Below are 12,813 nucleotides of genomic sequence, written 5' to 3'. Positions count from 1 at the left end.
GTAGATAATTCCAAAATAGCCCAGTCAATTTTCTACAGGGGTATGGGTACTTTTCATCCTTAAACCACAAACAATGGTGCCTTAAGTCATTTAATTCAATTCTCTGTTTCTCTATAGAACGAGAATATCGTATAATCTGCTTTTATTGTCTATCATCCGCGCTATCGATTGAGAAACGTGACATTATCTGATAAGATACTACATGTATGACCAAAGTGATATTCAACCTCTTAAAATTGTCCACACCATGTTTATGTGCATTTCGCGCTGAATCAACTGTCCTGTCGACATAATCAGTAAATACATTAAATATACACTGTTTGTCATTTCTTTGTTCTTAGCACGATTTTTGGACTTAGTTCAATGAGATAGAATTAAAAAGTTTTCATTTAAGGTTTAAGAGTTTCATCATTTTGTTGTCACCACATTGCCAAAGGTTTTTTTTTTATCATATACAACACACATATTACCTATATATTACTAGTAATAATGTTAATGTGAAAGTATAATGCATTGTACAATAGAAAGCTAAAACACGATTTAACAAATAAATTTACAGTGTTGCACAAAAGAATTACATGTAGACATGGCGTCGGTGATAATTAGATGTAAAATATATGCAATGTATAACAACAATAACATTTGACTAATAATGTCCTCATATTAAAGTCTGGTATTTGCCGATGGAATTAATTAGTCATGTATTGAGTCATTAAAATTGATTGTTAATTATGAGAGCTTAGAAAAATGTCAAAATCTCCACCTGTTTCAAATGGTGTTTAAACGAACGCAGTAACAAAGGAAAACAGGAAATTAAAGTACCAAAAGGTTAATATATAAAACTCTTTCGTTTTGGCTTTTCAAATGGCATTCTAATGTGGGTATATATGTTTATATTCATGGCTTTATTGTACTCCATATGATTTCCGAAGCATGCAATATAATTTATTTGGATAATTAAACATTACGCAACACATTCAAAACAGAAATAAACTATTAAAATATTATCATAGAGTTTTATTCTTGTCCCTTGTCACGAGGTACTTTGATCTAATCAATTTGCAATATTCATTGGAATTTAATTAATGGAATTTCGTTTCGTTGAGACGAAAACTGAAAGACAATGTTTCTGAAAATAAAAAAAAATTATATGTTTATATTTATATTTACATTTATATAAAAATGTTTATATTTTTTCGGGTTTTTTTTTTTATTATTATTATTTTCTTTCCTAGGTTAACAGTATATTCAACGGAAAACCAATGTCCATGGTTTTGGTTGTAGATTTGGAACATATATTCAAATGAAAAAATCTGACAACAAAATTGAATGACAAAATCGTTGTTTATATTAATATTTTCCTCGTCAGAACTTTATATTTTAAGATTAAATTACTAAATCCATTATAAAATGGACCCTTACATACAACACATCAATGATTGTTAAGAAAACATCCATATTATACCACCCATGCAATATATTTTATTCCAACAACCGCTTTATTTCATATTTATGAATTTGAATTACCTTGAATGCATTTTACTCTGTCAATTTTTTTAAAGGATCACATATCATTAGTGTCTAAAAAGGCCCAGAGAAATGAACATCATCATTTATCTGAAAAACTTCCTTTGTACGGATAAATATATCAATTTTTTTTCATAATTTTCATTTTGATCCAAATCGCCACAGTTTTTAAAGTGCATGTATGACATCGGAAACTTAACAGTTGCCGCCGTTTAGGCATTGTCAACATAAAAAGCTTGCTTTAAGTCATATATTTCTTTTAGAAAACATAGAGTAATTGCTTAAAAAAAAATTAATCAACGATGTATCTATCCAAAACTTATGTAAAAGTGACATTATATTCCTTGTTCATATGTTTCTTCTATATTTCACCTTTGAAAAGGATCAAAAGAATGTCCAACAGTTTTTGACTTATTCTGATAAAAATAAAAATATTGTTACTTATGACGTCATATACTGCCAAAGAGTGTGAATAAATAGTTGTATAAACTCTTCAAAAAATTTACATACGGTATAATGTACCTGAAACACTTTTTAAAAGAGCCAATAATAGGCCCGCATTTGACTCATGTCATATACATTATATAACTCTTCCGTTAAAAGTTAAAAGTAAATTATTTTTAATTTTCTTTAGTATTATATAATGCTTATATGCCGAGACAAATTCTGTTTAAAAAATATCAGTGATGTTTTGAGGCCCGTTAGGGTCGAGAACTATTTGATATTTTTTCATACAGAAGTGTTTAAGACATATATCGTTCTTAAAACACTGTCATTGAATTTCATTGTTGATTTACCTGAGACAGTGTCATTTTGAAGGATATCAGTACTGTGACTACTGTTAGTGAGGCTGACTAATATTGGACTGTCACAGGTATACTGCTGGTACAGGTATACTGCTGGTACAGGTATACTGCTGGTACAAAGGAATTACACCACAACAGTTTTTTAAAGCAGACATAAACTTTGGCTATTTTTACCCAGATTATTTATTAAGCAAACCAAACTAATAAACATTTTTCAATATTCATGCCCTTACCGGGTAGTAGCTTGTTTGTGCAAAGGATCTCATATGCCTGTGCAAGCAACACGTTTGACTAAATACAAATATCAGTTAAAGTTGTTTTAAGTTAGCTGTTCATTCATGAACATTATATAATACGAAAACCTCTTAAGAAATTTGTCAAGTAAACTTCTTAATCCATTCCAAATACATAGTTTCTTCTGCGACAAATGATGTTATGAAGAGACAACTAATATGCAAAGGCATTTTCGTTAATGAGTGCGGATATGATTGTTTATTTCATTTAGGTAGTCATGCAATAAATGAGATACTTAGATACAATATTTGTTCTTAGAATGTCAGAAAAGCATAATCAAATAGAATTTTGCCGTGTCATGAGTCCTTTGAATAGGGAAAAAATTAAGATAGATATGGATTCATTAAGATTAAAAGAAATAGGGAAAATAAACAAATCAAGGACATTATTTATTCCTTTTTATCTCCTGTTGCATTTTATATCAATTCTGTGTTTGTACAACCGATTCCCTATTTTCCATGTATTTACAAGGTTACCTTCATGAATCTTGTTACAGGGATAGTGCCTTCTCTGTTAGATGTATTGGATTTGGGATATACGTTTTTTGTATTTTGTATGAAAAAGATTTATTCATAATTCATGTTCAATGTCATTTTTGTGTTTGTAGCTTATCAAACATGGACATGAGTTCAATCAACATACACTTATTGCTGGCAGTTTCTGTTTTTGGGAGTTGATTTTAATCAACTCTCCTATGCAGTTACTATGGCGAACCGAAAGTGAAACAGTGTTTGGACTTAAGCACAAATCATCACCGCTGACAAGACTTAGATCTTGAAAATAAAACATAAATTAGGTGTACTGCATGCTGTACCATTTATAATTACCTTGAAAATATATTGAGTTTTTATATAGTACGAACAATTTTATTATCCTTTTTTGTATGTATTCCTACGCCAGAGTTCAATATAGTCTCGTTCAACCAGACGCTCGGCTGTATCCGTAAATCTCCGACAAGCAAAGAGACTCTCTTGGTAGTGGGAGATTAACGGAGACAGCCGAGCATCTGGTTGAACGAGACTAGAGTTCAATATTGCTTGGATCCAGACGTGTACAAGTTTAGAAACATTTCGATTACTGATACACAGTTTGATGGAATTAATTCTATCTTTAAATGTTACACAACATGATTCTTGTGGGGTTTTCTAGAAATTATTGTCGGAAAAGTTCGAGAATTCATATTATAAATATGTGCGTAATTCAAATACAGATTAAAACTACTTGCCAGGCAAAATAACATATCGTTGATTTTAAAATTGATAATAATCAATCAAATCAACTCCGACAGTACTTCAGTATTTTGATTATTAATAGTAAGTTACATGTAAAAATAACATTTTCATTTCACATTTTTCAATATTATAGTCTTTCCATTGCCATTTTATTGAACTAAGTATGACCTGTTGAATCTTTTTGTCGATAACTTTTATTCTCTTGTTTGAGGTTAAAGTGGGTTAAATCTAGATTTGAAATTTCATGGAAGGATTTTGTAAAATGTCAAAATCATTTTAAAACTAATGTATGTTTCAATTTATTTCAGATTTTAGTAAATCAGTCAATTTCTGCGTTTCATATTCCCCTTAACACTATTTTTATGGGGATTTTTGACAGTTTTATTAAGATTATAAAGATTTTTGCAAATGTTTTGAAAATATTATAATGAATCTATTATCAAATACATACTGTTACATTTTGTATTTACTACTTGCATCTAAGAATTTTTTCTGGTTTATTAGGTGTATATCTTTTAACTTTGAAGACTAAGGACGTAATATTCCCGGAGATTAATAGCATTATCCTTAATTGTACTTATCATAAGGGTAATATTGAACACACGCTCATCAGTTAGCAAAAACTGATAGATAAATTTCTACAATTCAAAAGATGACCTATGCGAGAAAAAAAATCAACCCCAGCAACTTTACCAAAAATCCAAAATGTAGTAGATAAACTTAATTACATTGTTATTTTATGTTTGGCATGTTGACAACTCCCACTCATGTTTCATTGCCGAGGTCAATTTATTGAAAGGATTTGAATACTGTCATTATCCCGTTGCAAATAGTTGTGGCAGTGTTTTGGAGCAGTAAACTGTTCAAAAAAGGCACCCATCTTAGAGCAAAGGGATAGAAAGTTACCTGCCTAGGACATAAAGACTGCATTTGCAACTATTCCTATGAAGACCACCATTAAAGATGAAAAGAGAAAAGCTGCGAATTGCATCGATGAGCTTCAAAGTTATGACCGTCCTCTCTTCATTTCATATTTCACCAATGATAATGATAATGCCGCTGATTTTGGTTCATTTAAAAAGCAAGGGCATGACAGTTAAAACATCAGAGACCTGCACCACTCTCAAAGAAAAGGCTCCATTCAACAGTCACATGTTTCCTAGATCAAACAAAGCTTTAAGAAAATCTTACAGAGAAGATTATTCCTGGACCTGAAGCTTAGATGCAGGACCGAGTGCACAATCTGTTACAAACACTACACCATAGACTTACCTTTAATGAAACGCGTCATATCGACTGCTGTCGGTTCCATCATCAGCTGCTACTAAGGGCAATGTGGAAAGTCCTGCCAACTTCATTTCTTTTTTCTCGCTGACTGAAAACAACAAGTGAAACTCTTTAGTGTCGTATCGTGACTTTAAATTAAGCATAACAGAAGAAGGCAGATGCTTGTTAACGGCTGTTTAAATTTGAATTTGAGGCTTAATATTATATATAGAATTAAATATCATACTTATATATAGAATTAAATATCATACTTGTAAACAATTATGGCATATTTAAAATCAAATCCAAATTGCTTTACAAATTCATAGTAAAAATCTTGAAAGTAGAATACAAAAAGATGTGCACTTACTCAATCGAGTCATGGAAATTTAACATTGGAACTTTGTGAACCTGAAGGGGCGCTTATTCTAAAAGGAGGTAGAGTAACCAATCACCTTAAACAAAACAAAAAAAAGATAAAATGAAATACAAACTGTAAAATATAAATTTTAGAGAAAATTCTACCGATCTAAAAGATATCTGCTCTACGATAAAAAGTATATTTTTTACACAATAGGTTGAATGTAATTATGAAAAACCAATAAGTTTGACTATATACATGTATCATGTGAAGGTGTTTAAGCATTCCAGTGGCATGGTCTCTTCTGCGACAAATGACGTAATGAGGAGCCAACTTGTATGCAACGGCATTTGCGTTAATAGATGGAATTAATTGAATAATTCCTAAATATTATTAAACTCATGTAATCACGCAATGCCTGAAATACTTTATAACAGTTTTTATTCCTCGAATGTTACGAAAGCATTTTTTAAAAGACTTTGGCCATGACACAATTCCTTTGAATAAGGAAACAATAGAAATAAATATGCACTCATTAAAAACAAATAGGGAAGAGAAAAGAATCAAGGACAATATTTATTTCTTTTTACTCGTGTTGCATTTTATCTTAATTCAATGTTTGTACAACCAATTCCCTATTTCTCCACGCGTTTACAAAATTACTTTCATGAATCGTGTTACAAGGAAATTTTCTCTTGTGTTTTATGTAATGGGTCGTGATATATTTTTTGTATTTGTATGCAAATGATTGTGTTCATAATTCATTTTCAATTTGATTTTTGTGTTTGTAGCTTATCAAACATAACCATGTGTTTGATGTTCATGCAATTTTTGTTGGCAGTTTACGTGTTCATTAATAGTAAGTTAATAATCTATTCATTATTACTTTTGGATAATAATTATCTGTTGTTAAAATAGTTTTGATTTGATTTTCCTGGTGAAGTAAAAGTGTAATAAATCTAGAACACGGTCGACTAGAATACTCAATCTTTCATGAAATGATTTTGTATTATTATCAAACTTATGCTTACAGTTACGTATTTTTGAATTATTTCTGGTATCAATGAAGCCAATCAATCCTCTAATTTCATTTTATTTTCAAAATTTGCCATGACATGATATCCCCGCCTTCCCTCTACACATTTTCATTTCTTTAGATTACAAAGTTGTAAACATATATTCGGCGATGCTATGACGATATAATTAATAATCTATGAACAATTACACTTTATTATCAACTGCATGCATAAAATTGTCTTAAATCATAAACTGTTTTGTGGTTAACATTAGGTGTATATCCATTAACCTTAACGACTGAGGACGTAATTTTCCAGCAGAGCGATAGCATAATCCTCAACTGTACATATCATACGGATAGTACGGATTACATATCGGATAGAGATATTAGATGGCAGAAACAGATAGGCTATGAATTTAAAGATATAGCTGTGTTTTCACCTCCTGGAGGTGTAGGACCTTTTATTGTTATGGAGATGGAGCCTCTTTACATTAATCGGATAGAACTCATAGCACCAAACACCTTGCTTTCTGCTGTGATGATAATTAAGCACCCTCTCTGTAGTGATCAGGGAGTTTACCAATGCCGGATAGATAACAACTTCAACGTTTATTCATTAATAGCAACATAGACCAGTCGTTCTATCGTAGTATTCAAAGGTAACTTTTTTTTGTGGTTAATGCTAAACTATTTATAATGATACAAATCGAGTAACTTTTTTACAAAGTATGAGAATTGTTTTTTTTTCTGTGTTTTAATTCATGTCCAATGACATGGATTTAATTTTAAGAGTGAATATAGCGGGGGTCATTGAAGATATTATCCTTTGAAAACAAGTGTTTGCTTATCACTTCGTATACCCTTGATTGTTTTAGCCAAAGTAAGTGAACCAGAGAAGTTTCTGTTGTTTCCAAATGAGCTCGAAGAGAACCACTCAATCAGATTAATATGTAAAGCCGATGTTGGAAGTCCACAGGGAACTATTGAGATTTGGAAATTATTTAAAAACAACACATCTGAATTGGTATACGTATCCAACACTACAACACATAAAACAGAAAACTGTACAGAATTCATCCATGTTAACGTTACTTATACTGTCACGAGAGACGACAATGGGGCTGTATTCCGATGTTCATCGCAAAATAACTTCACCCAAGGACAAGGACCGTATAGGGATTCGTCAAAGATTACAGTTATCTGTATTTTTACAATTTTTCATTAATACATATTTCAAGGATTTCTATTCTATCTACAGTACACCTTTAAAACATATCAATTTATTTAATATTGTGTTTTTTATGTAAAAGGATATATTTAGATATCATCGCAGTATAATCTCACGCTGCTCAAAGAAATTGCTTTAAAATGATTATTTATCTTTTTTTAAATAAAAATAATCAATTGTATCAGGTAAAATTACACAGAATATAACATAATTGGACAGAAGCTGAATGAAAATGATATATGTTACCTGCTCAAATCTGTAATGGTGATCAGTGGAAATAAAATGTTATAGTTCATAAAAAGGCAACATCGAAAATTTACAGTACTGAATCCATGGGTTTAATACGATAAAAATATATTTAAGATATATAATAATTTTTCTATGGTCATAGAGAAAATAAATAAAAGTTTTTGAAATAGATGGTCAAAGGCTACATTTTAATATTGCAGACGGGCCTGATGAGTCTGCTGTCATTCTGACTCCTTCCAGGTCCACGTATGTGGTTGGAGATGCCCTAGCAATGCAATGCATTGCTGATAGTAACCCGCCATCTGTCTTTGATTGGAGTTTCAGACCATACAACACATCTAAAGAAACACTTGTCGAACACGTTCATTTTAACTCCAAGTTGGTCTTTGATAACCTTCAAACCACGGACTCTGGAACTTATATTTGCACAACAATCAATACCGCCAGACCAAACTATCCAAACACGTCCTCCTCTGTGTCCTTATATGTCAGGCATTCGGACAGTAATTACAATGGTTGTAAAAAATGCGGATATCTCCAAACATGTCAGCAACATAATAGAGATACTGTGTGTGTCATCAATGTTTGGGCCGCAATTGCAGTAGTGTTTATTATCATCTTTGTTTCATTTGCAGTTACAACAATTCTTTTGATTGTAAATAAAACGAATAGATCGACATGCATAACATCCAGCAATTGTGTTCATTCGGAAAGGTACAATTACATAAATATTTTTATTACACCGAATTAAAATGAGTCTTTTAAGAACGATTAACAAATACAGCTACATGTAACTCCTATTGAGAAAGGAAACGGACAATTATACAGTAATGAATGCTCTTTGTAATGCTACCTAGTATAATGAAATTAATTCTGAAAAAAAACAATATTAATAGATAAATGAGTTGTTAAATGGGTGTTATGTTTGTGAAAGGGAAACATTTCTTTATTTCAAGAATGCAATTGTTTCCTTCTTTTTCCAGTGTCCCACAAAATGACACAGGGTACCAAACGCACGCTGATTTTGCCAACACGCACGTGTAAGTGTACACATTTAGATTTCTAAATGATAATTAACATTGGGAATTGGATTTTACCCGTCACTCTAAACTTTATACCAACATAGTGCGGTTGAGGGTGTTTAAGTTGGAATATTGAATTTAATAACGAATTATTTCAGAATTAATTACCAATAAAAACATGCCGGTAAATACTTAAACATTCATGCTTTGCGTCATGTGCTTAAACTAAGTAGACACTTTTTTTTTACTGAAAATGAGCTATTCCTTTTTTAACTTATTACCATGACATGCGGTGATTACGAAAAGTGTTCAAAATTAAAATTCCAAAGGAAAATTCAAAACGGGTGAAGAGAAAAAACGGACCTCAAAAAAAAATTATGGTAGGATCCGATTTCATTGAAGACTGAGCATCCTCTTATACCATAAATCATCATTAGTAGTAACTCAATATCTTTTAATTTGTCGAAATGTAACTTCAAAGTGTTCGTTCTTGCACATAAACCAAATGCATATTCCAAAAGGTTTTTTTTTTTACTTTAATCGTGTCCATATACCTTAGTTATATTGAAAATAAGTTTGAATTGTAGTTTCAAAGAATTAAATTTCTCTAAAGAAATATGTAACCTGCAATAAGTTTGTGTTTTATTTAAGATACTCATCGTTACAATCTCACAAACCGGAAACTGGTGAATATACATCGTTGCAATCCAAGAAACCGGAAACTGCTGAATACACATCGTTGCAATCTCAAAAACCGGAAACAGATGAATATACATCGTTGCAATCCCAGAAACCGGAAACAGGTGAATATACATCCTTGCAATCTCACAATCCGGATATTGGTGAATATACACCGTTGCAATTCCAGAAACCGAAAACAGGTGAACATATATTGTTGCAAACCAAGAAACTGGAAACAGGTGACCATACATCGTTGCCATCCCACACACTGGAAACAAGTGAATATACATCGCTGCAATCCCACAAACAGGAAACTGCTGAATATACATCATTGCAATCCCACAAACCGGAAACTGCTGAATATACATCATTGCAATCCCACAAACCGGAAACTGCTGAATATACATCATTGCACTCACACAAAGATGAAACTGCTGAATATACATCATTGCAATCCCACAAACAGGAAACTGGTGAATATACATCAGTGCAATCCCACAAACCGGAAACTGGTGAATATACATCAGTGCAATCCCACAAACCGGAAACTGGTGAATATTCATCAGTGCAATCCCACACACCGGAAACTGGTGAATATACAACAATCGACAATGTATTGTGATTGAGGAACTAGGTCTGAGAAGACAGATTTTTAATGTACTTCTAATGTGTAATTATAGATTATTTGAATTCTTTTTATGGCTTTGTTTTCAAAAAGATATATCTAGCAATTTTAAAATACACGTCATACATTGTATGCAACATATGCTTAGTAGATTCGATTCTTGCTAATTGAAAATTGAACAAGAGTGGTATCAATTCTTAGTATTTAATTTGATACACAGTTAATTTCTTCATTGATTTGATAAATAAAATCAAAAGGAAGAAATTTACCGACAATATTTAATACAAGAGTTGTCTGTATTTTTATTGCTGATTCATGAGAACTCTTTATATCATTAGATTTGCAAAAAGATATTCCTATAACAGACTTGTGATAATTGTTCATATTACACGAGTGATAAACTTCTAATAAAACATGTTTAATATTAAAACATCTGTTTTACATCAGGCTAAAATTGAGTTTGCTTGTAAGACTTTTGCTGTGTCAATCATACTAACTTTAGGATGGCTGTATTTTTAAAAATTATTATATGGTTGGAATTTAAAAAAATCAAATTATTAAAAAAAACATTTCAAAATGGAAAAAAACGAAATCTGGGATTTTTCTTCAGCAGTTAATTCAGCATGTCCTTCGGTTTATCCCCGACCAAGACAATTCAATACGCATCACATAATCAGATTCAACAGGAGGTCCACTTTGCTAAGAAATTTTGGCTTTTTAATAGTTGGTCACCATCTTTTTGTTTGTGGCATGTCACTCAGTTCCACCACAAGTGTCCCTAACTGCAATATCTTTCAGTTTTTTTGTTAAACTATGATTCATCTTAAAAGTATAAACTTAAGGTGCTCTGTTTTTTAAATGATAATTGTTTTTCATGTGACCATTTTCTGTTAATGGTTGGACATATATTAAATACTTCCCGTTTTTTAGCTCACCTGAGCTGAAAGCTCAAGTGAGCTATTCTGATCACGTTTTGTCCGTCGTCCGTCTGTCCGTCCGTCCGTCTGTGTCAACCATAAACGTTTATGTGGCGAAAGATTTGTCCAGGACATACTTAAGAGTTTTTCAAAATTATGAGCTTAGCTCCTAACCTTCAAAATAGAATACGTTATTTAGTTGCTTCTGAGTTTAGTAACAGATTTAGCTTCATTTAAAATTAACCACATTATCAGAGGACTCGCTTTTTTCGGACTCCGTCGGACGCTTTTTGAAGTTGTCTCCCTTAGCACATGAAACGCAATGTGTACACCAGGTCACGTGATCCTCACATCAGTGATGACGCGACCTCTAAATATAGAATGCATGAAACGTTTTGTAAACTCTCAAGCATATTTCTGACAAAGACAAACATCCGGTTATTTTGGCGCTAATCGGAAGGATTCAAGGATATACTATTCTGTACAGGTAAGTTTTTTTCTTTGTATTTAATCAAAGCACATGTTATATATATCATCGCAAATTATAAGAATTTTTTATCGGGTTTTAAATCCATTTTGTAGGCAGTAGGATGGAATAGATATTTGTGAAAACGTGTATCTTTCGACGGGGTTAATGAAGATTAAGTAAAATTTATTCATTCCCAGATAGAACATTTTACAATATATTTTCTTACTTTTTTCATGAGCATTTTAATAAATAGAAGTTCCATATGTGTTGTCAGTTTGTCGTGGTGTCAAGTGTATTCATCTGTGATGACAAACGAGATGTAAACGAAAACCAAACACCGTTAAAATTAGGACCCAGTTGATTTTAGGACCGTCTACCATACATTGCATAAAATTTGAGGCACCATCAATGCTGTATAATGCACTGTTAATCCATGAATAAGCTTTTAATATCGGAACTTGCCTAGACTTTGAAAAATACGGAAGCTTTCACGGACAATACATATTCCAGCTAAATTTAACAAATACTTCAAAAAAGAAATAAAATATTTAAAAATAAGAAGTATATATGAAAGCAATATTTATTCAGGTACTGTTAATTATCTTTTGAAAGAGAAATTGCAAAATATTGAATGAATGATTCTATGTTTGATAACATATGTACACTCAGTCACATTTATTGTCGCTGGAGGCTTCTGTGAGAAATTTGCTGAATAGAAATTGTTTAGCACAGGGTTTTTATAGAAAAAAATAGAATTGTCACAATTTTGAGCATACGGTATATGCTCAGGCACCTGAAGTTATATCTTTTTCTCATAATAAACAAAAAGTATCCTATACCTAATAATACACAAGGGAGGATGGAAATTGACATATTTGGGTCATACTTTGGGATATCCCTTTTCTGATTGGTATTCTATTGGCAACTCTTAATAGATAGACATTAAAAGCTCATAACTCACAGACACAATCATAAAGTGTCTTGCTCACAACTCATAATCATTAGACATTAAAAGCACACCAGTCACGGACACATTTGGCAAATTGAAGAGTATCAAATTTTAAAAGTGCGTTGTTGAATGTTCACAACTCATAGTCGATAGACATTAAAAGCACACA

At 31.7% G+C, this 12,813-nt stretch overlaps 1 pseudogene; it reads left to right on the top strand.

The window, feature by feature from the left end:
* The first annotated feature begins 3,250 nt into the window (after positions 1–3,250).
* On the top strand, positions 3,251–10,306 carry LOC128173968 (uncharacterized; annotated as a pseudogene).
* Positions 10,307–12,813: the final 2,507 nt, after the last annotated feature.

This window comes from Crassostrea angulata, chromosome 2, assembly GCF_025612915.1.
Source record: "Crassostrea angulata isolate pt1a10 chromosome 2, ASM2561291v2, whole genome shotgun sequence".
NCBI classification, from domain to species: domain Eukaryota; kingdom Metazoa; phylum Mollusca; class Bivalvia; order Ostreida; family Ostreidae; genus Magallana; species Magallana angulata.
Note: the sequence above shows the minus strand (reverse complement) of the source record. Positions and strands in the feature narration are given on the sequence as shown.